Source organism: Sceloporus occidentalis, unplaced genomic scaffold (assembly GCF_023333645.1).
Source record: "Sceloporus occidentalis isolate IW3139 unplaced genomic scaffold, rSceOcc1.0.p SCAF_4, whole genome shotgun sequence".
Classification (NCBI taxonomy): Eukaryota; Metazoa; Chordata; class Lepidosauria; order Squamata; family Phrynosomatidae; genus Sceloporus; species Sceloporus occidentalis.
This window is the reverse complement of record NW_028316984.1, coordinates 116,244,544-116,268,165: the sequence shown is the minus strand read 5'-3', so window position 1 is coordinate 116,268,165 and position 23,622 is coordinate 116,244,544. Positions and strand designations below refer to the sequence as shown.

Sequence of the window (23,622 nt, the reverse complement as noted above, 5' to 3'; positions counted from 1 at the left end):
CCTTGCCAACCATCACTTTCACTCAGAAGCCCCTTCCCCCATCATCACATCTGATGAGGAAATGGGGTACTTAGCTACACTTACATGGCCAGGCACCCCATTTCTACATCAGATGTGGCAATGGGGGGCTTCTGAGTGAAAATGATGGTGCAGCAAGGGAAGGAACATGTGTTGATTGTGGTTACAGATCATTGCAGAGATGGGTGTGTGGACATCTTTCCTTGTTGACCCAGGAACTGACCCAGGTGAGCCCTGGGGCACCATAAGCCTGCCTGTTCAGCTCCAAAGTGGTATCAAACAGGATTATATTTTCAGTTTGATCCAGCCTAAGTATAGGTTTCTCTGTAATTCACAAATAATTCCGGCTCAGATGTTGACCTTCCTTGACAGACATGTCACTATGGAAAGGGAGGCTGAAATATGAAAAAGTGTAACAGTGTAAGCATTAAAAATGCTATATTAAAAACAATCATATCAATGATTAACAGCAGGGCAATGAAACTTGGTAAGGCCTGAGAACATATTTGATACCAAGCTAAAATTCACCATTCAGTTCACACAAACATTTTATTAGACTAAATCTTGCATTATTTAGCAGCAGTATAGATTGTACAGAAGGCTGAGTGACTTCTTGGAAAAATAAAGTAGAAATGTTCAAGTTGCATGTGAATAGGAAAGAGCAGGTTGGAGAAGCACACATACATTTTTTTTTAAAAAAAGACCAAAACCCCCACCAAACCTTGTTTCCTACATATCTCATAGCATCCAAAAGTTTGTTTGTTTATTTATTTATTTATTTATTATGCCCTCTTTCTCCCAGTATGAGACACAAGGCAACTTATAGAGAAAGCATTTACATGTGGGTGCGCCATACGTGGCTTCCACTGCATACGCTGGAAGCCGCGCAGGAAAAAAGCCTCCTGTGCCCCGGAAGGAGTAATGGGGCGCATGCCTGCAGTGTGCACACCGCATCACGCCACGAGCACAAGCCCCCGTTACCTCTTATGGGGCTTGAGCTTACATGTTTTTTCTCTTACGCAGGGGGGTCCAGCACAGATCCCCCACGTAAGAGAAGGGCCCACGGTACAATAAAGGTTTAACAACAATTAAACCTCCCCACATTAGAGCACTATACAGTCGGCACTTGGTATACATGGGGATCCGTTCCGCCCCCTCGCGTATACCAAAATCCGCGTATGTTCAAGTCCCGTTGTCCCCAATGGTGCGCGTGCACACGCGCCGCCATTGGGGACAACTTCCCTCCCCTCCCCTCCCCTCCCCCCAACTCTTTCCTTCCCAGAACTATTTTTTTTCACTCCCCTTTTCTGGGTAAACAATTTACTTCAGTTAAGGCAATCACACTAATGGAAAATTAGCAGCTGTATTTCATTAACCTTTGTTAAAAGGAAGACCCTTCAATAATTTTGAATTATGTTTGTGTTATAAAGATATCTGGCAGTTCAGTGGACATTGATGAGCAATTGTGTAACCTTTCATAACTTACCAGACTGAGTATGGAATAAAATTGTGCTAACCCAGATTTATTGTATTTATAACCATTTTGCAGCAGGTTTAATGGAGCAGAAGGCATTATGGGAGGGTTTTTTTTTAGTCATATGCAAAAATAAATACGATATGGTGTTAGATGACAACCATCTCCAAAGGGACTGTAGAAAATAACCAAGTAATCATTTTTACAGGGTAAAACTGTCCCATACTAATATTAATTTTTTTGGTAGCTGGCTAAATCAATGGCATGCTCTTCGGGAGAATATTGTAAAAGACATTAATAAAATTGAGCCAAGGACTTCTATCCACAAACAAAAACGTAAAACCTGCTAAATTACTTTGACTGCTACTGTTGACTTCAATAACAAGGCATCCTAGTAATTATTCATTATAGCACTGCAAGCCAAAGCATTTTAAAGTATATGATGAGGATGTTAATCATTATCTTAAAGTTGTAATAAGTCTGATTTGAACTTCAGTCTCCCTCCCCATTATAATATTCTGCACAACAGAGAAGAGATAGCCATATAGTTTCAGTTCCCCTCTTTGAGGAGGATTATGTGTGTGTGTGTGTGTGTGTGTATATATATAATGTAAAGAAAGCATGGATATAAATATTTGTATATTTTTATTCTCATCAAAGAGAACAAATAATTTAACCCCTACTGCAAGAACTATTTGCAGATGAGGATTTATTGGGTGGCTGGGTGATTTTTTCCCCCCCATATAAAATAGCATTTTATGTACAAAAAGCAAGTTTCCTGTGCAGAAAAAATGCTTTCAGTGAAAACAATAACATTTCTTTTCTGAAAGTACCATTTTCTTCATGAAAACTTGATGTTCATTTTTTATTCAGAGTAAGTTCCAAATTGTGAAAAGTCTCATCCATCCAGATTCTCCTCATGAAAATTTTCTTTTTTTTAATCTTTTTTTTATTTAAATATTCCAAAACAAGGGAAAGAAAAGGTTTTTATACATGTACCCCATACAGATACAGATATACAATATTTCAGAACTTATAAGAACAGAAAGTGCAATATATCTATAAATAGTAAAAAGTATAAGTAAAAAGGAGAGAAGTTAATATTATTTTATCCAATTTTCTTACTATGATTATCCCATAATACTGAAACCTTATCCCATTTCTCTTCATGTTGTTGCTGGGTTCTGTTATTTTTAGACATAGAAATCATATCTAAGGTGGCCAACTCATTCAGCTTTATGGCCCATTCTCTTACTGTTGGGGTCTTATTAGATTTCCAATACTGAGCCCATTTCAACCACGCAGAGGTAATCATATATAATAAAACGCCCTGCTCATCTTGTATCAAGTTATCCTGAATACCATCCGTTATATTTAACAAAAATAATTCTGGGCTCAAAGGTATATTCTTCTTTAGAGTACCAACTATTTGTCTATGGATTTGCTTCCAAAATTTTTGAGCATCCTTACACATCCACCATAAGTGGTAAAAGGAACCTCCTTTTTCACCACATTTCCAGCAAATGGGGTTTCCGTGTTTGGCAATTCTAGCAAGTCTGGTTGGAGACAAATACCACCTATAAAATAACTTGTAGTAGTTTTCTTTCAAATTATTACAGGTAGTAAAACGTAGGTTTCTTTTCCATACATTTTCCCAGCTGGACATAGGTATATCTCTTTGAATATTTTGTGCCCATCTTACCATGTTAGTTTTCACTGTTTCACCCCACATTTCAGTACTTAAAAGAAATATATAATTTTTTTTAATTAATTTAATTCTAGTACCTCTAATAATCTTATCAAAATCGGGCTGTGTATCTTCTTTATCTAAAGCCTCTTTATCTCTCTTCCATTCTTCTCTAATTTGTAAATATTTTAACCACGTAAAGTGGGGATCTAATTTTAATATATCCTCTTCAGTTTTTAGCACCTCTAAACTTCCCACTCTCGTTAGTAAGTTCTCATATCTCAGCCAATTAGTTGTTGCTTTACTTTCTTTCTTGTGGTACGCCTCCTGTGGGGAGGTCCATTTTTTATACTTGTTCCATGTAAGTAGCAGAGAATTTCTGATTTAATGTTGTTTAAATTGCGTATTATCCTTGTTTGTTCCGTAACAGATATATGCATGCCAACCTAACTTTAAGCCATAACCTTCAATAAAATCCATTTTATCATCTTCCAGCGAAATCCAATCTCTAATCCAGCTTAGGGCACATGCATTATGGTACAATTCCAAATTGGGTAATCCCAATCCTCCTCTATTCTTAGTGTCCTGCAGTACTTTAAGTTTAACCCTAGGTTTCTTTTCCTGCCACAAAAATCTCACAATATCTTTTTCCCAGATCTTAAAGGGTATCTTATTTGTTACAAATGGCAATGTTTGAAACAGAAAAAGCATTTTTGGGAGAACATTCATTTGAATTGTTGCAATCTTCCCTAACAAAGATAATCATTGTTTTCCCCATCTTTTTAGATCTGGCTTTATATTCTCCCAAACCGGAACATAATTGTTTTTATACAAATCTTGATTGTTCTCTGTCAAAGTTATACCTAAATATTTCACTTTATTAATCAACTGATACTGTGTAAAAGATCTGAATTCCTCTTTTTCTCTTTTTGACAAATTTTTGGTTAGAATCCCAGTTTTCTTTTTATTCACCCTAAGTCCTGATAGTATACTAAATTCCTCTAAAACTTCTTCTAATATTCGAATTGATTTTTTTGGATTCTCCAGAATAATCACCAAATCATCCGCAAAGGCGCGAAGTTTAAATTTATATTTTGGAAATTCCAACCCTTGTATTCTATCATCTTTCTTTATTTTATTATTGAGAATTTCAATTACTAGTAAGAAAAGCAAGGGTGACAGGGGACAACCTTGGCGGGTCCCCTTCTCAATATTAATTGAATCCGTCTTCTCCCCATTTACTATAACCCTTGTACTCTGTTTACTATATATGTTCATTATCCAATTCTTATATCTACCCTTTATACCCCATTCGTCCAATGCAATCTCTAAAAAATCCCAATTCACACTATCGAATGCTTTTTCGATATCCAAAAATGCTAACCCCAATTTTCTAGTTCTATACATCTGAAAAAACTCTATCACGTTAACAATTAATCTAATATTATCTTTCAAATGTCTTTTTGGTAGGAATCCTGCTTGATCTGAGTTAATTATAGATGTCAGTATCTTTTTCAATCTCTCTGCAAGGATAGCAGTAAAGATCTTGTAATCGATATTCAGAAGCGATATAGGATGATAGTTCTCTATTAACTCGGTGTCTTTGCCTTCTTTTTGGATTAACGTTGTTACAGATTGGCGCCAGGATTCCGGGTAATTTCCCCAATCTATGCCATTTATGGTCTTTAATAGGGGGGGTATTAATTCTTCTTTAAATGTCTTATAAAATTTTCCTGACAGCCCATCAGGCCCGAGGGCTTTCTCCTCATTGAGCTTTTTTATTGCATTTTCTAGTTCTTCCACAGAAACTGGTTCGTTTAAGTCGTTAACCTGGGATTCGGATATACCTACACCAATTTTATCTTTTATGTACTCTCTTATTTTAACCCTCAATTCTTGAGATGGTTCCTTTTCCTTATAAAGATTCTCATAATAGTTCCTAATAGCTTCCTTTAAATTGTCCTGATGAGTAATCAGAACTTCTCCTTTTTTCAGTTTCGATATTAATCTCTTCTCTTTTCTCTTTTTCAATTTATAGGCAAGCCATCTTCCAACTTTATTAGCGTTTTCAAATTCATTATATTTACTAAATTTAATTTTATCTGCAATTTCCTGTATTATATTTTCATTAATCTTATTTTGAATCAATTGCAATTCATTAATCACTACCTCATCTCCTGGTTTACTTTTAGCCTCTTGCTCTTTAATTTTCAATTTTTCAAACAGATCTTTGTCTTTTTCCTGTTTTTCTCTCTTCTTCCTTTTTTCCTGTTGTATTAACAATCCCCTAAAGACCGCTTTGCCCGCGTCCCAAACTACTTGCATAGGCGTTCCTTTTTCCATATTCTCGTGAAAATATAGTTTAATTTCTTGTCTAATTTTACTTACTATTTTTTCATCAGATAATAAAAAATTTCTCATATTCCAAAATAATTCCTTAGATCTTTGTTTTAACAAAAGTCTTACCGGGCAGTGGTCTGACAACACCATTGGGAGTATTTCTATATTAAATATGTCTGTGTTAATTAATTTAGATGTTAATATCAAATCTATCCTGGACCAAGTTTTATATCCATTAGAATAAAATGTAAAATCTTTCTTACTTCCATGCATAATTCTCCACATATCTTCCAATTTTAAATCTTCTATCATTTCAAAAGCAGTACGTGGTAATTTACCCTGGCCTTCCTTGTGTTTTTGCCTTGCTCTATCCTCTCTAATATCCAATACTCCGTTCCAATCCCCAGCTAATATAATTTTCTCATAATCAAATTCTTTAAGTTTCACATGCAGTTCTCTGTAAAAATTTGTTTTATTTTCCTGCGGGGCATATAAATTAATCAACAAAATCTTTTCCCTTTGAAACAAAATTTCTAAAGCTTGATGTTCATTTTTTATTCAGAGTAAGTTCCAAATTGTGAAAAGTCTCATCCATCCAGATTCTCCTCATGAAAATTTTCAAATAGTTAGGAAACCCTTTTTTTGGGTGTGTGTGTGTGGGGGGGGGGGGGGGTTAGTATTTATAAATATTCTTTCCTACCTAGTAGAAGGAATGATTGGGTTTGTGGAAGGAATGATTATGTTGCTCAATATAGGATCTTTACTTATAAACCCTTAGAAAGCTGAATGACAAGCTTTTCACAGTGGTGGTTTGTCAGTGGTCTTGAATGATGCCTGAAATGTAAGCTGGCTTTATTACCTTTTGCTTTTTAAAAAAAATCTACTGAGACAGGGAAGGTAGAACTAGCAGAATCTTAATTGTTTCAGGCAGGCAATACAATTCATATTCCAATTATGAATTATGTTCCTTTAGTGGAACATAATTCATAACCCCATTCAGCTACTGCTATTGTATGTGACTGCTATTGTTATATCCTGTCTCACATGACTATTCCTTTATATCTTTTAAAGAGAACAAAATAGCAAATGTACATAGATCTTCTCAGGATACACAAAACAGCATTTTCTGCTATCAACTGGAACCAGAAACTATAAAAATAGAAGGAACCCTAGTGACACAGTGGTTAAATGCTGGTACTACAGCCACAATGTTGTGATTTCAATCCTGCCAGGCTCCAAGGCTGACTTAGCCTTCCAACTTTTCAAAGGTTGGTAAAATGAATACCCAGCTTGTTGAGGGCAATTGGTTTACAAACTGGAAACTGCTTTGAGAATGCTGAGTTCACTGATAAGTGTTATAGAAATGTACATGCTATTGCTGTAGAATAATAATAATAATAATAATAATAATAATAATAATAATAAATTATTTATTTATATTCCCCCACCTCTCCCTACGGATCAAGGCGGGGTTAAAGCATGATAAAATACATTCAAATACAGGCGGTAAAAATACACTAAGTATAATACAATACTATACATTAGTAATAATCACTTCAATGAAAAATGGCTTTTTCATAGTACAATGATTTTTAACAGTGGGACTGCACAGTATCATCATTGAAGATTGAAAAGATGGCTGTCCTATACCAAATCAGCTGGATAGGCCCACTGGAAGAGATCTGTCTTGACTGCCTTCTTGAAGGCATCCAAGGTGGTAATAAGATGGATCTCCTCTGGCAGGTCATTCCATAGTTTAGGAGCAGTGGCAGTAAAAGTTCTTTGGGAAGTCATTATCAGTCTGGTGACTTGTAATTTTAATAATTTCTTCCCAGATGTTCTAAGAGTGCAGGGTGGATTATGTAGGGAGAGGCGTTCCCACAAGTAATAATATAATAATAATATAGTTTATTTATACCTCCTGCCTCTCTCACGGGTCGAGGCGGGATTACAGCCTTAAAAGACACTTAGTACAATTTACAATCAATACAACAATAAAATACTAACACTGAATTTACCAAGAATTCCTATTAGTTCTCTAAAAATTACAATTCATCCATTAGCCAACAATCAGAGTCAAGGAAGAGCAGTCGTCATAAGTAACTCGGGCCCAAGCTATGTAGAGCTTTAAAGGTAATAACCAACACCTTGTACTGTGCCCAGAAGCTGATTGGCAGCCAGTGAAGTGATTTTAGTACAGGTGTTATATGGTCAGATCTGGAAGTACCAGTAACCAATCTGGCTACCATATTTTGGACCAATTGAAGCATCCGAATTTGGCACAAGGGTAGCCCCATATAAAGAGGTTACCAGTGTGTGTACCACTGATTCAAGGTCCTTTGGTCTAGGTAGGGATGCAGCTGGTGTATCGACCGAAGTTGATAACACACACTCCTGGCCGACATATCTATATGAGATGACAACTGTAAGGATGAATCCAGGAGTATGCCCAAGCTACGAACTTTGTCCTTTAGGGTAAGTGTGACCCTGTCCAGGATAGATTGACAAAGTTCTTTCCCCGGACCCGGGTTCCTATCACTAGTACCTCCGTTTTTTCTGGATTCAACCTGAGTTTGTTTTCCCTCATCCAACCCATTATTGACCCAAGGCAAGCATTCAGAGACAGATGCCATCCTTAGTCACTGCTGCAGTTGGAGACATAGAGAACCATATTTGGATGTCATCAACATACTGATAACACTGTGCCCCATGTCTTCAGATGATCTCACCCAGCGGCTTCTTGTAAATGTTAAACAGCATGGGAGACAGAATGGCACCCTGAGGGATGCCAGATGTCAGCTCTCTTTTAGAGGAGCAATTGTCTCCCAGCCTCACCATCTGGAACCTGCCTGAGAGATAAGAACGGAGCCATTGGAGAGCAGTGCCTCTAATCCCTAACTCTGTCAGGCATTCCAGAAGGATACCATAGGCAATAGTATCGAAGGTCGCTGAGATGTCCAAGAGCACCAACAGGGTCACACTTCCTCTGTCAATGCCCAGACAGAGATCATCAACTAAGGCAACCAAGACAGTCTCAAATACGTATCCTGCCCTAAAGCTGGTTTGAAATGGGTCCAGATAATCGGTTTCCTCCAAGGGAGGTTTTTTTTTCAAAAGTGGTTTGACCACCGCTTGTTTTAGTTTATCTGGAAATTTTCCCTCCCTAAAAGATGCATTAATTATGGGTGTTAACAGTATTTTTATTGCATCATCTCCCTCAACAGCCAACCATCTTGGGCAAGGAATGAGGGGGCATGTTGTCTTCCTTACACTTTCAAGAAGCTTGGGAAGTTAGAAGACTGGGAGTTGCCTTCCTTCAAGACACATCAGTGATCCATCTCAGTACTGGCCAAGATGCCACATCCACCACTACACCGTGTAAATTCCCACATGTGGAATTTTACATTGATTGTATTTTGTGAGCACTGTGTTGTATGGTAACAGTGAATAACTTAATATAAAAATGAATGCATAGGTGTAGAACTACCATTGCCCATTTCAGCAGGAACATTCATAGCCATTAAGCAGGGAGAGGTAAATATGCATTATACAAGGACACACTCATGTCCAATAGTCATGAATGTGCAACTAAACTCCCATGATCTGGAACTGAATCAGAACATTGACAATCAGACAAAACTGTCCATTAGCATCTGGGGGAGTTTATGTATGTGTAAGATACCAATAGACCATTATCACTATCTGGCACAGATTCAGTAGGGTTTCACTCTAGAGTCTTCTCAAACCTATGTCACTATGTTGTTGACTGAACCTTGGACCTTGTGCGTACAAAATATCCACTTTACCAGTTACCCCACAGATAGCAATACTGGTAAATATATAAGCATTAACAAAGGAAAACATATCCTTAATATTCAAGCCAATATTTAATCTTGAAATCACACATTTCAGTAACAAACTTTTACTTGAGTTTTGAAGTCAATACATTAAGGACAGATATTAAAAAATTCAAATAACAAGTTACACATTAGCTTGGTGGCTTGGCATATTGCCAGATGCTATTTCTTTGCCTTCCTAGATTAATAAAAAATTCTACACTCTATCCAGGCCATTGTAGATTGATATTTTCCAAGTGAAGATGTGCCTTATTAATTTTTATCAGCTAAGCATTTAGATTCAGACTGGTTAGCAGAGAAATATCAAACGAAAGAGAGGGAAAATGTGATATGCATGTTGTAAGATTAGGTCCAGAACAGAATTAAAGGATTTGGTAAGCTTGTAAGTAAAAATGCTAGCCTTTTAAAAAAGGATCTAGCTACTGAAAAGATAAGTACACCATACAAATATCCTTCTCTATGCAAGATATTCTAACTATTCACATTTCTGAAGTTACATGGAAAAATGTAACATGTGAACCATGTAGTCAACCAGCAGCAATTCCCTGTATTACCATGTCACTTTCTCTATCCAATATGGTGAAGGGAATTCTCTGAAGATGGCCATTCAGCCTCTGGTGGTCTTTAAGCAGAGGCTGGATGGCCATCTGTCAGGGATGCTTTGATTGAGATTTCCTGCATGGCAGAAGGTTAGACTGCTCTTGTGGTCTCTTCCAACTCTATGATTCTATGATTTTAATTGTTGCTGTCAGTGTATCTGCATTTGCCTGAATGAAATAGTAATAACAATAACAAAAACAACAGCAACAGCAATAATATTTCTTACCCACCTCTAACCAATAAATCATTAAAACATATAAAACCATTTAAACACATTACGTTAAAACACATACATGTAGGACACATAAAAATTATCCACCATAAAATTAAAATATCCCAATTTAAAATTCATGTATTAAAATCAACTAGATAGACCTGCCAGAAGAGATAAGCCTTTAATGCTGTTTTAAATTCAGGCAGAATGCTTAGCTGTTGAATCTCTCCTGGCAGGTCATTCCACAAACTAGGGTGGCTGAGGAAAATGTCCTCTGGTGACAGTTGCCAGTCTAGTTGCTACGCAGAGAATCTGAATGTACGAAGCAGGTTATATGTTATATTAGCCCACATTTATCATGTGTATATGCATTGAGAATTTAGTGGACAGTGTATTGAAGAGTTATTGGATTTAATATTATGTTGTAAACAGAAATGTCATAGTGATAAGGCAAGTGTTGGAAAGGATGAGCCTGTAATAAATTAAAGAAATTTTAAAAACACATTATTAATTCCTGATAGGCATTGATCTACGAAATGATAGGCATTGATCTACACCTTTTTAATATATCTAAATGATAACCCCTGGCCTGCATCTTGATATAAAAAGTGCATCTTGACCTGAGTAGCCAAATGGCCCTAGCATGTGATCTCCCACTGAAACAAGGGAAGCTATGAGTTTTTGATATGTAAACGAATTTCCTTTCCCAGCTTGGATGAGATTATGCAAGGAGCTGCTTAGTGCTATCAGGAAAGATGCTATCTAATGTCTTAAGGAAGTGTCTCTCTTTGTGATTGAGGGGGAACCATTTGAATCAAAGGAATGGCATTTGTAGCCATTCAGGTCCCTACTCTGGCAGAAACATTTGGGTTAGATCAAAACATTTGGTTAGGATGTGAAATACACTTCAAACAGTTTCCTTTGATTACCCTTTGTCTAGAGACCCTGTTAAACCCTTAAAAAGGTCTCCTAAATTTAGAGAGGGGCCGCAGCCAGCCACTCGCTGCGGCCAGCCACTCGCTGGGGCCAGTCATTCACTGCTGGCAGCCACAGCTATCTATGTCAGTTTTAAAGTCAGTCTTTCTCTCTAACTTGTCTGCTTAACCAGACCTGCAAACCCACACACACAAATTGGAAGATAGAACTTCTACATAAGGTGAGTATTTCCATTAGCAAGCCTAATATCTATTCTACATTTACTACGTTATTTCCTGAGTCTTGTATGCAGGTATGAGCGTATGTGCCTGTATGTTTAAATCCTTGTTTCCAATAAAAGAGACATTGATTGTACTTAGAGCCTCTGCCTCATTTCTGGATTTCTAGTTCCTGGTATAAAGATCGAAGGGGCGATCCCTGAGGTGTGGTAACAGGCCTCCTCTCATGACCTTGAGCTAATTAAATTCCCCATTGATAATTTGGTCACTGTTCACTGTTACAATACCAAATTATTAAAAAATGACTTTATTCAATCATCCCCTTCCCAAGAACTATAAAGGATAAAATAAGAAAGAAGCACACTAACTCAGGGGATAAAAGATAAATGTAACAGGTGATTAGGCAATGAAGTAGAAAGATAATCCACTAAAGTAATCAAGTTTCCACACAATTCCAGTAATTAAGTTATCATGTTGCTTGGATGTATTTACAGCACACATTGTTTTGATACATCTTAACCAACATTTTTGTTTACTGCTGCAATCAAGGCAACATGCAATCTTGTAGCCCTTTTCTCCTGCTTTTAAAGGCTGTTCTGAAGGATGAATTTGTGAGAACTAATAGTCAGACTGGAACTTATGGTTTGGGATCAGTAGAACTTTGTCATTTCTCATGCTCCTTGTAAGACTGCCACTGCCATTGTTTCTAGTCATCTCTATTGCACATTTTCCTTATACCTCAGCCTGTGCCTTTTGAAACACAGCAGTCTAAATTGCCCTGGATTTTGTACACAATTGAAAATATCACTTGATTATTTGCAATGTTTTTATCCCACTTTTTAGCCAAATTAGCCAGGGAAACTTATGTGCCATTGCTTGAAAAATGGCGGTTTGTTTTGTTTACAGTACATTTGGTCTTCCATATCCATAGATTCTACATCAATGAATCCAACCATCCACAGATTCAGCCATCCATGGCTTGAAAATATTTAAAAAACAAAACATAATTCCAAAAAACAGACCTTGATTTTGCTGTTTTATATCTAGACACCATTTAACAGCACCATTACATATAATGAGACTTAAACATCCATATGTTTGATAGGCCCCACTGTATCATTAAAAAAAAAAATGATATGAAAGAGCCATGATAAAGATCAAGGAAAAATAGTTCCCAATTAAGCACTGAAATGCTTCAGATTATTCTACTATTGTTGCCCAACAACTGTAAAGAGTTTGGAAGAATGTGGGGTGATGAAACTAACAGATTTCAGTTCACAGTGTGATGGGTCAGTTAACATAATCCTTATTGGTGTGAGAGGACAAGTATAACATAATTTGATACGAATATAAAATGTAACTTTGGGGCTGTACAGATGGGAGGCATGCAGCCACCCCTTTACCGCATGCCACAGCCCCGATCTGGCCTCCCAAGAGTGCAAAAATCAGCTCCTTTTTGCGCTCTCCAAGGGGCACCATAGCTGTGGTGGCACGGCTTTATGATGCCCCTTTGGCGCTGCATTGTGTAGATGCAGCACCGAAATTGCACCATGATGGCAGGTGCCATGTAGACTGTTGCACACCAAAATGACACCCTGGGGCTGGGGATAGAGTATCCAGCATGTGGACTCTATGCCCTGGCTGCACCCACAGTGGGCACAAAGTGCCAGTCTGTATAGGTCCTTTGTCTCAACCCAGATTATTTGTTCATATAAAACATTATTGTCTAATCTGACTGTCAGATTTTGGACAATAGTCTTTCCTTTCATTTGATACCTTTTTTTACCTGGTCATACTAGGTGCTAAGACAGGGGTCGGCAACCCCCGGCCCGCGGCCCTGATGCGGCCCGCGGAGGTGGCAGGACCGGCCCCAGCCCAGTCCTGCCGCCGCTGCCGCCGCCTCCACCTCCTCCTTCCCACTACGCGGGGAGGAAGAGGAGGGCCGCACGGCCTGGGGCAGAGGAGGCAAAAGGGGAAGCCCTGCGCCGCCCTCCCTGCCTCCCAGCGCCTCCCATCTCCTTCTCCTCTGCCTCCTCCGCCCCGCCCCAGGCCACGCAGAAAGAGGAGGAGAAGGAAGAGGAGGCAAAGGGGGAAGCCCCGCGCTGCCCTCCCTGCCTCCCCACGGGGCCCTGTGCCACCCTCCCTGCCTCCCCGCAGGGCCCCGTGCCACCCTCCCTGTGGGGCCCTGTGCTGCCCTCCCTGCGCCGCCCACCTCCTTCTCCTCTGCCTCCTCCGCCCCGCCCCCAGGCCACGCGGCACATGGAGGAGGGGGGAGGAGGAGGAGGAAGAGGAGGAAGAGGAGAAGGAAGAGGAGGAGGGGGGAGGAGAAGGAGGAAAAGGAAAAGGAAGAGGAGGTGGGGGCAGCTGAAGGAGGAAGAGGAGGGAGGAAGAGGAGGTGGGGGTAGCAGAAGGAGGAAGAGGAGGAGGGGCAGCAGAAGGAGGAAGAGGAGGTGGGGGCAGCAGGAGGAAGAGGAGGGAGGAAGAGTAGGAGGGGGCAGCAGATGGAGGAAGAGGAAGAAGAGGAGGTGGAGGCAGCAGGAGGAGGAAGAGGAGGGAGGAAGAGGAGGAGGGGGCAGCAGGAGGAGCAGGAGGAGGTGGTGGTGAGTGGCGAGAGGCCTCAAGGTTTTTTTAAATTTTATTTTGTGTGCTTTTAATGGATGATGATGATGATGATGATGATATGAGTCAGCTTGAGAGGCATGCAGGCACTGTTTCAGAAGCCGAGAGAGTGTCACCTTCCAAAGTGTGTTTTGGGTGCTTTTAATGCTAACCAGTCTCCCTTGCTTTGACAATGATAATGTGATGATGTTGTTGTTGTTGATGATGATGATGATGATGATGATATGACTCAGCTTCAGAGGCATGCAAGCACTGTTTCTGAAGCCGAGAGAGTGTCACCTTCCAAAGTGTGTTTTGGGTGCTTTTAATGCTAACAAGTCTCCCTTGCTTTGACAATGATAGTGTGGTGGTGATGATGATGATGATATGACTCAGCTTCAGAGGCATGCAAGCATTGTTTCAGAAGCCAAGAGAGTGTCACCTTCCAAAGTGCCTTTTCTGTGTGTTTTTGGTTCTTTAATGGTGATATTGATATCAGAAGGCCTCTGAGGCATGGCCAATGTAAATTGCTGTGATTTTTACAAACTCATGCACAGTGAAGAAAAACCAAAGTCCCTTGACCAACACACTTCTGAGAAGTACACTTGGTGCAAGAACGGTGAAACCACCTTGACATGTTCAATATGCATAGCCATGTTAAACCATGCTAAGTGTTAAAACCAAGGGGTTTGGTTATGGAATAAGTCTCTGAAATATGCAAGAGGCCACGTTAGGTAAAGCCATGTGAAATGCACAAATGTGCTATTGTGTGTGTTTTGGAATGCAGGTTGGGGGTGTTTGACCAGAAAGGGACCGAGGAGGAGAGGGCGGGCACACGCCTCCTCCTCCCCGCGGGGCTTTGGTGGAAGCTCCGCCCCCGGTGTGTGGCTCTGCCCTGGAGGGTGGAAGCTCCACCCCCAGAATGCAGTCCCGCCCCCGGAGGGTGGAAGCTCCACCCCCCGGCTTCAGCCCCCCAAATTGTCTGAGGGACAGCAACCCGGCCCCCAGCTCAAAAAGGTTGCCTACCCCTGTGCTAAGATGTTCATAGCATTTGTGATATTGTTCTTTTCCAGATGTATTTAACTAAACCCCAAATACATAGAATGTTAATAAAAGTTTACTTTTGTTTAAAGCAAGCCTTTCAGTTTATACTGTGACTCATATCTACCCCACTGGAAACATGAGAAATAATTTTATTAAATGCCTAAATAACAACCAGTATCACAGAGTATCTCATTATAGCTTGGTAAAAAAGGGAAACAAAATAGAATCATACTGAGCTATGTTCAAAGATTGTTTTGTTTTGAAACACAAAAACTTCAGAGGACAAAAAAGTACTGTGCGCCTGAACTGTTGGAAATTAATTTTAGACATTTACAATATCAATACCTGGTGACTCCTTTGTGTACAGAGCCCATGTTATGGGTAGATTTTTACAATCATGTTCGCACTGGAAAAGAATGTGGTCTCTGATTTGCCATTCTCTAAAAAGAATAGCTATCTAAATGAATGCACATACAGGTTAGTGCTGTACAATATTTAGTGACATACAGCAAATAATAAATTCAAGACATTTACAAAAAGGGGGGGGGGGGGGAATGATGTTTTTTAAGAAAGTATAAAGTAGGGAAAGTTTAAAGGAACTTTAATTCTCTGAAGATGCCAGCCACAGATGCTGGTGAAACGTCAGGAATAAACTCTTATAGAACTTCGCCACAGTTTCTCTAACACTCCTAACTGCATATTGCTAGCTGTGGTGGTCTCATGCCATAAATGACCCTACCCAACTTCATTAATTCCCTAGAGTAGGCCACCTGAGTTTCAGATTTGATATGTGCTTTGTGATCTGATTGTTCTGTTTTAATCCTGCTTATTTTAAATTTCTTTTCCATTTGGTGTTCATCTCCTATATTTCAATAATTTGTTTCCCACAGAATGTTCCCTAAAGTACCCTCCCCCTCCCCCCAATAACTCATCTTCAGTTTGTGTCCCAAGCACAAAACTAGTGTTTCCTTGCTGTTCTACACTCTCCTGAATTTCTCTTTTCCAAAATTTCATGCTCCTCTTTATGCTGATGTGGTCTTTCGGCTATCTTATTTTTCTAGTAAGGTGTAAGTCTATAGTGATAGTCTATAACATCTGACAAGATAAAGGAAATTCCCTCACCTCCATCTTTAGGTTTATGGAAATTTCAGTGTTATTTCTCCAAAATTACTGTCTGATTTTCACATCAGTTTTATCATTTCTTTAAGGATTAAGCAAAAATGTGTACATGCATAAATACCTATTTCTTCAAAACATTTTTTGAAACATATTTTACTGCCCTACCTTTTTAACAAAAAAGTATGCGCTTCATTCATAGGATGCATGTTTTCTGAACACCTTTTTACTACTTGAATTTTGTGTGCATTCTATAACAAATGATTTGTTTATTTTTGTAGTTTTTGGCAAAATTATGACTGTCACTCTGCTTAATAGTTAAGATTGTAAGACCCATTACAGTGTTCCTTGGACTATGACTTTGCAGATCAGGGTTTGATTCTCTGCTTGGCCATGGAAATCCACTCAGTGACCTTGAGTGAGTCACACACTCTCACCTCCCAAAAAACTCCATAAATTTAGAATCCCCATAAATCCCCATAAATCCCCATAAATTAGAGTGACCTGGAGACACAACAACAATAAGTTGTCTCTATGATCTTGTAATTTTGGGGATTCACATTTGCAGTAATTAATGACTGGATGTGATCCCCATACCCTACCTTTTCAGCCAGGAAGTACCTCCAATTGAAGGGTTTTGCAGGTTCTTCAAATCAGGGTACTGTGAAATGGTGTCTGCAGAAGTGTCTCAGTGGAGTGTGATATAAGAACAGGTATTGGCATGACCTTCCCAGGATCCTGCCACAGTTTCTTGTCTCAGGGGGCATAGTCCATTGAGAGAAGCATTTGCAGCAGGACCTTGAGATGTTTCTCCAGCTGCCTGTTAACAATGTGTCAGGCAAATGGAAGAGCTCTTCAGATTTCATTTCCCAGTACTCTGATCTGCAGTACCTTAGAAAACCTTTGGTTGAGCCATCACCTGGTTCAAAAGGTAAGTTTTGGGAATGGGTTGGCATCATCAAAAGTAGCTATGATAATGCATTCCTATTGTATTAGTTATTTCTGGAAAGACTGCATCTCAGCCCAGATATTTTCACCCAATGAACTCAGAGGATTAGGGGTCATTGGGAGTCACTCCCATTGTGAGGGACACTTGTGAGGAACACCAGGAACCACTTGCAGCTCATGAGCTTCTTGATTCTCGCTCCTGCTTTTAATGGGCTACTGAAACTGACTTTATCAAGTATTGAAATTTCTTGTGGGTCATGCAGTGAAGAAATCATTGAGTTTCACAGCACAATCAAATTAAATGCTTTATTGTTGATGCTTTCTGAGGCATAAAAAACAATTCATACTATGATGGAGCTAGTCACCTGTGCAGTTTCACTCTAGCAGTTTCCCTTTCTGATAAGCCATTTTTTCTTTCTGATGACTACTTATCAATGAATTACAGTAGAGAAAATTCATGGTAGGTTGCCTTGCTGTTTAAACTCTGTACTTTGGTTGCCAAGCCATACAGGGCAAAGATTTAAGATTAATTCTTTTAAAACTTCCATCTATGTGCAGTATATAAACTTTAACACCTCATACATACAAACATTCACATATTTGTGCAGCAAATGTTACAATATACTTATCTTTCATCATATTAATCTTCACAAATCCCACATTTTAATAATGCATTCACTGGCCTGTTACAGACTGCCAAAATAAAGCTGCTTCGGGTCTCTTTGGAGGTATGCTATTTAAATGATGCATGTGTCCTAAGAATCCGGAAGCTGCACCAAAGCTGCCCTCCAGTGCTTAGGAATGGAGTGTGGCTTTGGTGCGACCTCCGGACTCTTAGGACCCATGCATCATTTAAATAGCATACCTCCAAAGAGACCCAAAGCAGCTTTATTTTGGCAGTCTGTAACAGGCCTTAGACTCCCAAACAGAAGCCTGATAATTGGGACCATTTATGTGACAAAATCATACAATTTCTTTGAGAAAATCAGTGGAACCTACTTTTTATTACAAGGTCTGACAGCTAGTATAACTCAGAAAGACACTGGTTTGATTTTTTTTTTTTTTGTCCTGGTTTGAATTTTACCTCTTTACAAACTAGGTAAGCCACTAGGATGACCCCTTATGCACTGTTCCAAAAGAGAAAATCCTTACAAGGGGTATGGGGCATTTCTTACATGAAGCCTGTAGGCCACACTCAAAAAGAAAGTCTCTGCTGTGTAGCTCTCATGTAGGCTGCAAAGGAAAAAAATCCTTCTACACAGAAGCTGCCAGCCAGATAAAGAACTGCTGAACAGCTAAGTTCTCACAAAGAGGTCTTTAATCTTATGGTTCTGATATGTGCAGCTTATCAAAGTGCTTCGCCTGACTCCCATATACAAACACCACCACACAGAGCATTCGGCTCATTCTCTTATATAAACACCCCCTCTTGGGGTTTTGAGCACTTTCTCCTACTGGAACATCACCCAGTTCCTGTCACCAGACAACTGTGACTTTGCAGAACTGAAGCCTGCTGATTTCACCTCCTGTCACTATGCCATCAGCTTCTTAAGGACTCTCCAAATGCTGACTCATGATGTCTGCCACCTGAATGTAGGTAACCTTGTCACCTTTGTCCCAGTTCCAGGCTGTAGCCACATCTCTGACATTTTCTGATCCAGAGTGCTCTACACTCTGACAAAGATTCCAAGGGGTTTGCCATTGTCTTCCTCTGAGGATGAGAGGATGTGACTTTGTCCAAGGTCACCCATTAGGTTTTCATGGCTGAGCAGGACTAATTGACCCTGTTTTGCCAAAGACAAGGAGATTAACTTCTCTGATTCAGAAGCAACACAAAACACCACTGTAGTTGCAAAAGCCTTGTGACACTTAGGAGCCATGCAGACTGGCAGCTTAGAGTAGCCTCTGATCACTCCAGTGCCAGTCTAACCCCGATTAGCATGGGACTGTGGTGACTGGATGCCATGGTCCCAAAGCCAGCCAATACCATGGCTCTGAACAGGCCACCAGAAAGGAGTGGCTTTTTGACGCTCCTTTTCCAGCCAACTTTTCCTGGCCACATACACTCTCAATGTGGCTTCCAGCCACTCTAGGGGTGTGGGTCATCTGTACGCCCCATCCCCAAAGTGGCCGGAAGCTGCAGTTTCCTGTCCATCTGTTTCGGGCCTCAATAAGCTATACAAAAGAATGTGCATAAACCACACCAAGCAAACACCTCTGCTCAGCTGCTGGGAGCTCTGGAGAGATAGCAGTGGAGTGGATCCCTTCTATACCTGCCCAGGAACAGAGGACCTAAGGCCTGAAGGTCTGTTCTGAAGCTCTGAACTTGTGCCAATTTCTTTGGCATTTTTTATAGATTTCTTCAAGATCATGCCACCCCTAGACCATACTCCTTTAAGGCCATCAATCAGGTGTTTATTTTCACACCTGTTAGCCATGAGCCCAACACCAAGATTGTTGATTAAGCTGCTATCTTTAGATTTCTCTTTATGCTGTTCTGGCTGCATGCTATGTCTTCATCTAGGTGAGCAGTTATCTCTTCTATGTTTTTAGGTTCCTCCCTGTGCCTTCCTAGCTGCATGTTATGTCTCTGTCTAGGTGAGCTGTTATCTCTTTTAAGTTTTTAGATTCCTACCTGTGCATTTTTAGCTACATGTTATCTTTCAGAAACATTTAGACTGGCAAATATACAAGATAACATGATTTAGCAGGACTGAAGCATTTTGAAAGTTTGCTCAAAGATGTGAAAAGAGGCCCCATTCTGGTAGCATAGAGGAGAACAATAGCAGGCCACTACATCTCCTCAATGCAGTATGTCTTCCAGGGGCTGCCCAAATAGAACCCCAGTCTCCAAAGTTGTAGTCCAGTGCTGAGACCACTACAGTACTCTGGTTCTCCTGTGTAAGGAGTGAAATTATGTAATGCATATAAAATGTTCTAGCCAAATAAAAATATTATTTATTAGTAATAGTAATAACTCCCTTTCCAACATAAAATCCTTACTCTGTATACTTTATATATGTATGTAAAGCCATGGATGCTTGTGTATACCATAATTAAGCCTGCATGGGCAGGAAGTATGGACTGAGACAAAGGCGTGTTACAGACGCGCCAAAGCGGCGTAGTAGGGTTGACTCGGTGCGTATTAGGGTTGAGAAGGGGCGTCTCTTCTGGACGCCCCTAACCCTAATACGGACCGATTCTGTACAAAATGGCAGCGCCCATTCCACACGGGTGCCGCCATCTTGATGTAGCGGACGCATTGCGTCAGTATGTTGCGCAATGCATATGGCGCCGTGAGTGCGCCATTGGCACCTCGTGGCATCATAATTGCGCCGCAAAGAGAAGTGCCATTTTGGGGCTTCTTTTTGCTCCGTGAGGGAGTCGCGCTGCTTTTAGGCAGTCTGTAACGCTCCCAAGGTAGTCATTACGTGACCTCCATCCTAAATTGACTTATTCCCAAATATCAAGCCCAGCCTTCTGCTACACTGCCATTTCTTCAGAGTTTATTGTCTCACTTAAACTTGTTTCAGAAAACATAAACCTTTTTATGACCAAATTAGTCCTAAAGTTTGCAAGACATTCCCGATCATGACAGGGTATATTACATCCGTCTGGGCACTGTTACTTATAGAAACCATGAATTGTTTGAATGAACTGTTCATCTTCTTTTTAGTCAGAATTGCTTAAAATGGTATCATTAGACTGCATTCAGGTGAACAAGCAGCTTGGAGCAAGTAACTATTGATTCTGCAGGTTAGAGGACATACTTTTAGTTACTGGCTCCCTGATGATCCAGTTCCCTTTGCCCAGTGTCTTCCTTCATGGTTTTCTACACACACACACACACACACACACACACACACACACACAATTTATTTCTGTGCTATTCATGTGAATGTTGACTTTCTGTGTCGCCAAACCCAGAAGGATATAGTACTTTCCCTTCCCTAAATCTATATTGCTATTCATGCTTGTTTTAGAAATAAAGGATAATTTTACTATAACTATGTAAGTCTTTCTTACTGTTAAGTTGGAGACCATTGTATACTAATTAATAGAGTCAGCAATACAGCAGTGTGAGATATCTTAATACACTGTTAGTAATATGGTTCAAAACTTACTTTATTTTTCTCTGTATATTCATTTTTAAAATCAAAGTCCTAGGAAGACTAAGTATGATATGAATTTAAGAGAGATTACTATTGTACCCTGCCAGAATAAGCTGAGTTAAAGCAAGTTAAAACTGGATACAAATTTGCTAATATGCACAGACACTCACTCACACATACATCCCAACAAAAATGCTATGTGCTTACTGAGAATATGTTCCACTGACCATAATGTACTTGCTTTGAGGCTGATATGATTTATGTATATAGCACAATGTACATGGCACCTTGCAAACAACAATCACTAGCCTAAAGAGTTTACAATCTAAACATTAAGATAAAAGGAAATGAAAGAGGAAGAGGGAAATGGAGGTGTATGTAGGCAGAAAGCATATATGATTATTTTGGTTAGTCATACTTAGCTACCATAAGAGAAACAGCATGGTGCAGTGGTTTGAGCATTGGACTCTGAAGACCAGGGTTTGAATCCCAGCTCGGCCATGTAAACCCACAGGGTGACTCTGGGCAAGTCTCACTTTCTCAGCCTCAGAGGATGGCAGTGGCAAATCCCCTCTGAAGAAACTTGCCAAGAAACTCCCATGATAGGGTTGCTTTACTTGGAAACAACTTGAAGGCACACAACAACAAGAACAACAACAATTCTACCATAAGGCAGTCTGCCCCAATCAATATTCTCTAGATGTACAGCTAATGGAATTCTTGACCACTACTAACCATACTGACTGATGGTCAGCAAGAGGAAAGTAGCTCTCCAGTAGCATCCCATGTTGCAGTCCCATGCAAGGCAGCAAGAGGAACTAGGTGGAGCTTATTTGTTGATGGACTGGCTATAGGGAGCAAATAAAAGAGAAGAAGCAAAGAGTAAAGCAAGCCTTCAGAGCTAAATAATAAGGCAAACAGTGACACTGAAAATGGCTACAGTGTGTGTGAACAAGGAGATAAAAGCTTGGGCATGGATGCAGTGTGATGCTAGCACAATGAAAAGTTCTGGTAGCATAGTGATGCTGGATTTAACCAGACAACAAGCCATAATGAAAAAGACAGCATGCAGTGCTCCCTTTTGTTGAATCAGTTGCAGAAAGGAATATTTCAGTGGATAGTAATAGCAATAGCAAGTGCATTTCTATACAATGCACTTAAGCAATCCCTAAGTGGTTTACAGTGTGTAAGCTAATTGCCCCCAAGAAGCTGGGTACTCATTTTAGTGACCTACAGAAGGATGCAAGGCTGAGTCAACCCTGAGCCCTTAGATGGCATTGAACTCACAACTTTGTGGTTTGTGAGTGATTGGCTGCAGTACAGGCATTTAACCACTCTGCCACCAGGGCTCCATTCCTTTTCATTTTATCTCCCCAATCAGCTGATAGAAGAGAATAATGAAACAGGTGATCAGTGTTTTGAGAAGCAGGAAACATTAATGAAGGAAAGGTTAATTGAGATGGGGAAGATGGGTGCATTAGATGCAATGAGACAGACTAGTAGTTTGTAAGAGAGCCATTGTAATACAATGTTATTAGTGTTGGACTAGGACTCTTTAGACCATGGTTCAAATCCCAGCTCAGCCATGTAAACCCACTGGGTGGCTTTGGGCAAATCATAGGCCTGGTACACACCACCAGGTAGCCGTGTCCCGGGGGCGATAGTAGGGCTCAGGACCGTGCACCACCTACACGGTCCCGTGCACCACCTACATGGTCCCATGCTCTACTACTTGTGGGCAGCGACGTGATGGCAGTGTCCTGCCGCCATCTTTACGTAAGGAATGTGCAGCATCCACATGTCGCTGCACATCTGTTACGTCACGAGTGTGCCAGTGGCGCACTTGCAATGTAACCCAAGTACCACAAAAAGAACCCGAAGTACTGGGTTCTTTTTACCCCAGAGAGATATCACACTCTTTGGCGGCTGCAGCGTCCATCCGGAGTTAAAATGGGTGCCTGCAGACTGCTGTTTTCAGGCAGTCTGTACTGCACCATACGTTCTCAGTCTCAGAGGATGGTAATGACAAACCTCCTCTGAAGAAACCTGTCAAGAAAACTCCATGACAGGTTTCCCTTAGGGTGTCATAAGTCAGCAACGACTGGAAGGTACATAGCAAAGTAGTTGTAAACTGTGTTTTAGGGAAACTACGTATACTGTAACTCCCTTTTAACAAAGTTCAGTAACATTCAAAATCTACAAAGCAGTGATACATTTATTGGCCCAATCAAAACACACAAAATATATGTTGCAAGCTCGTGGAGCTCCACTAGCTTCTTCATCAGGCAAAGGCTTTGAAAAATGATACAGGAGGGGGAAATGCTGATGTTTGTCACAAGCCTGTATTTTGTCAAAATGCAGTTGTTCTTTTGCATACTGTGGGAAGATAGGTTTAAAAGGAACCTGGATTTTTTGTCTCCCAACAATGGAACTACCATATAAACTCAACTATATGTTGAC

General features: G+C 40.2%; 1 protein-coding gene across 2 annotated transcripts in view; it reads left to right on the top strand.

Annotated features, from left to right (window-relative positions):
* Positions 1 to 23,622, top strand: part of LUZP2 (leucine zipper protein 2) — a 508,047-nt gene that overhangs the window by 204,432 nt on the left and 279,993 nt on the right. The window lies entirely within an intron of this gene.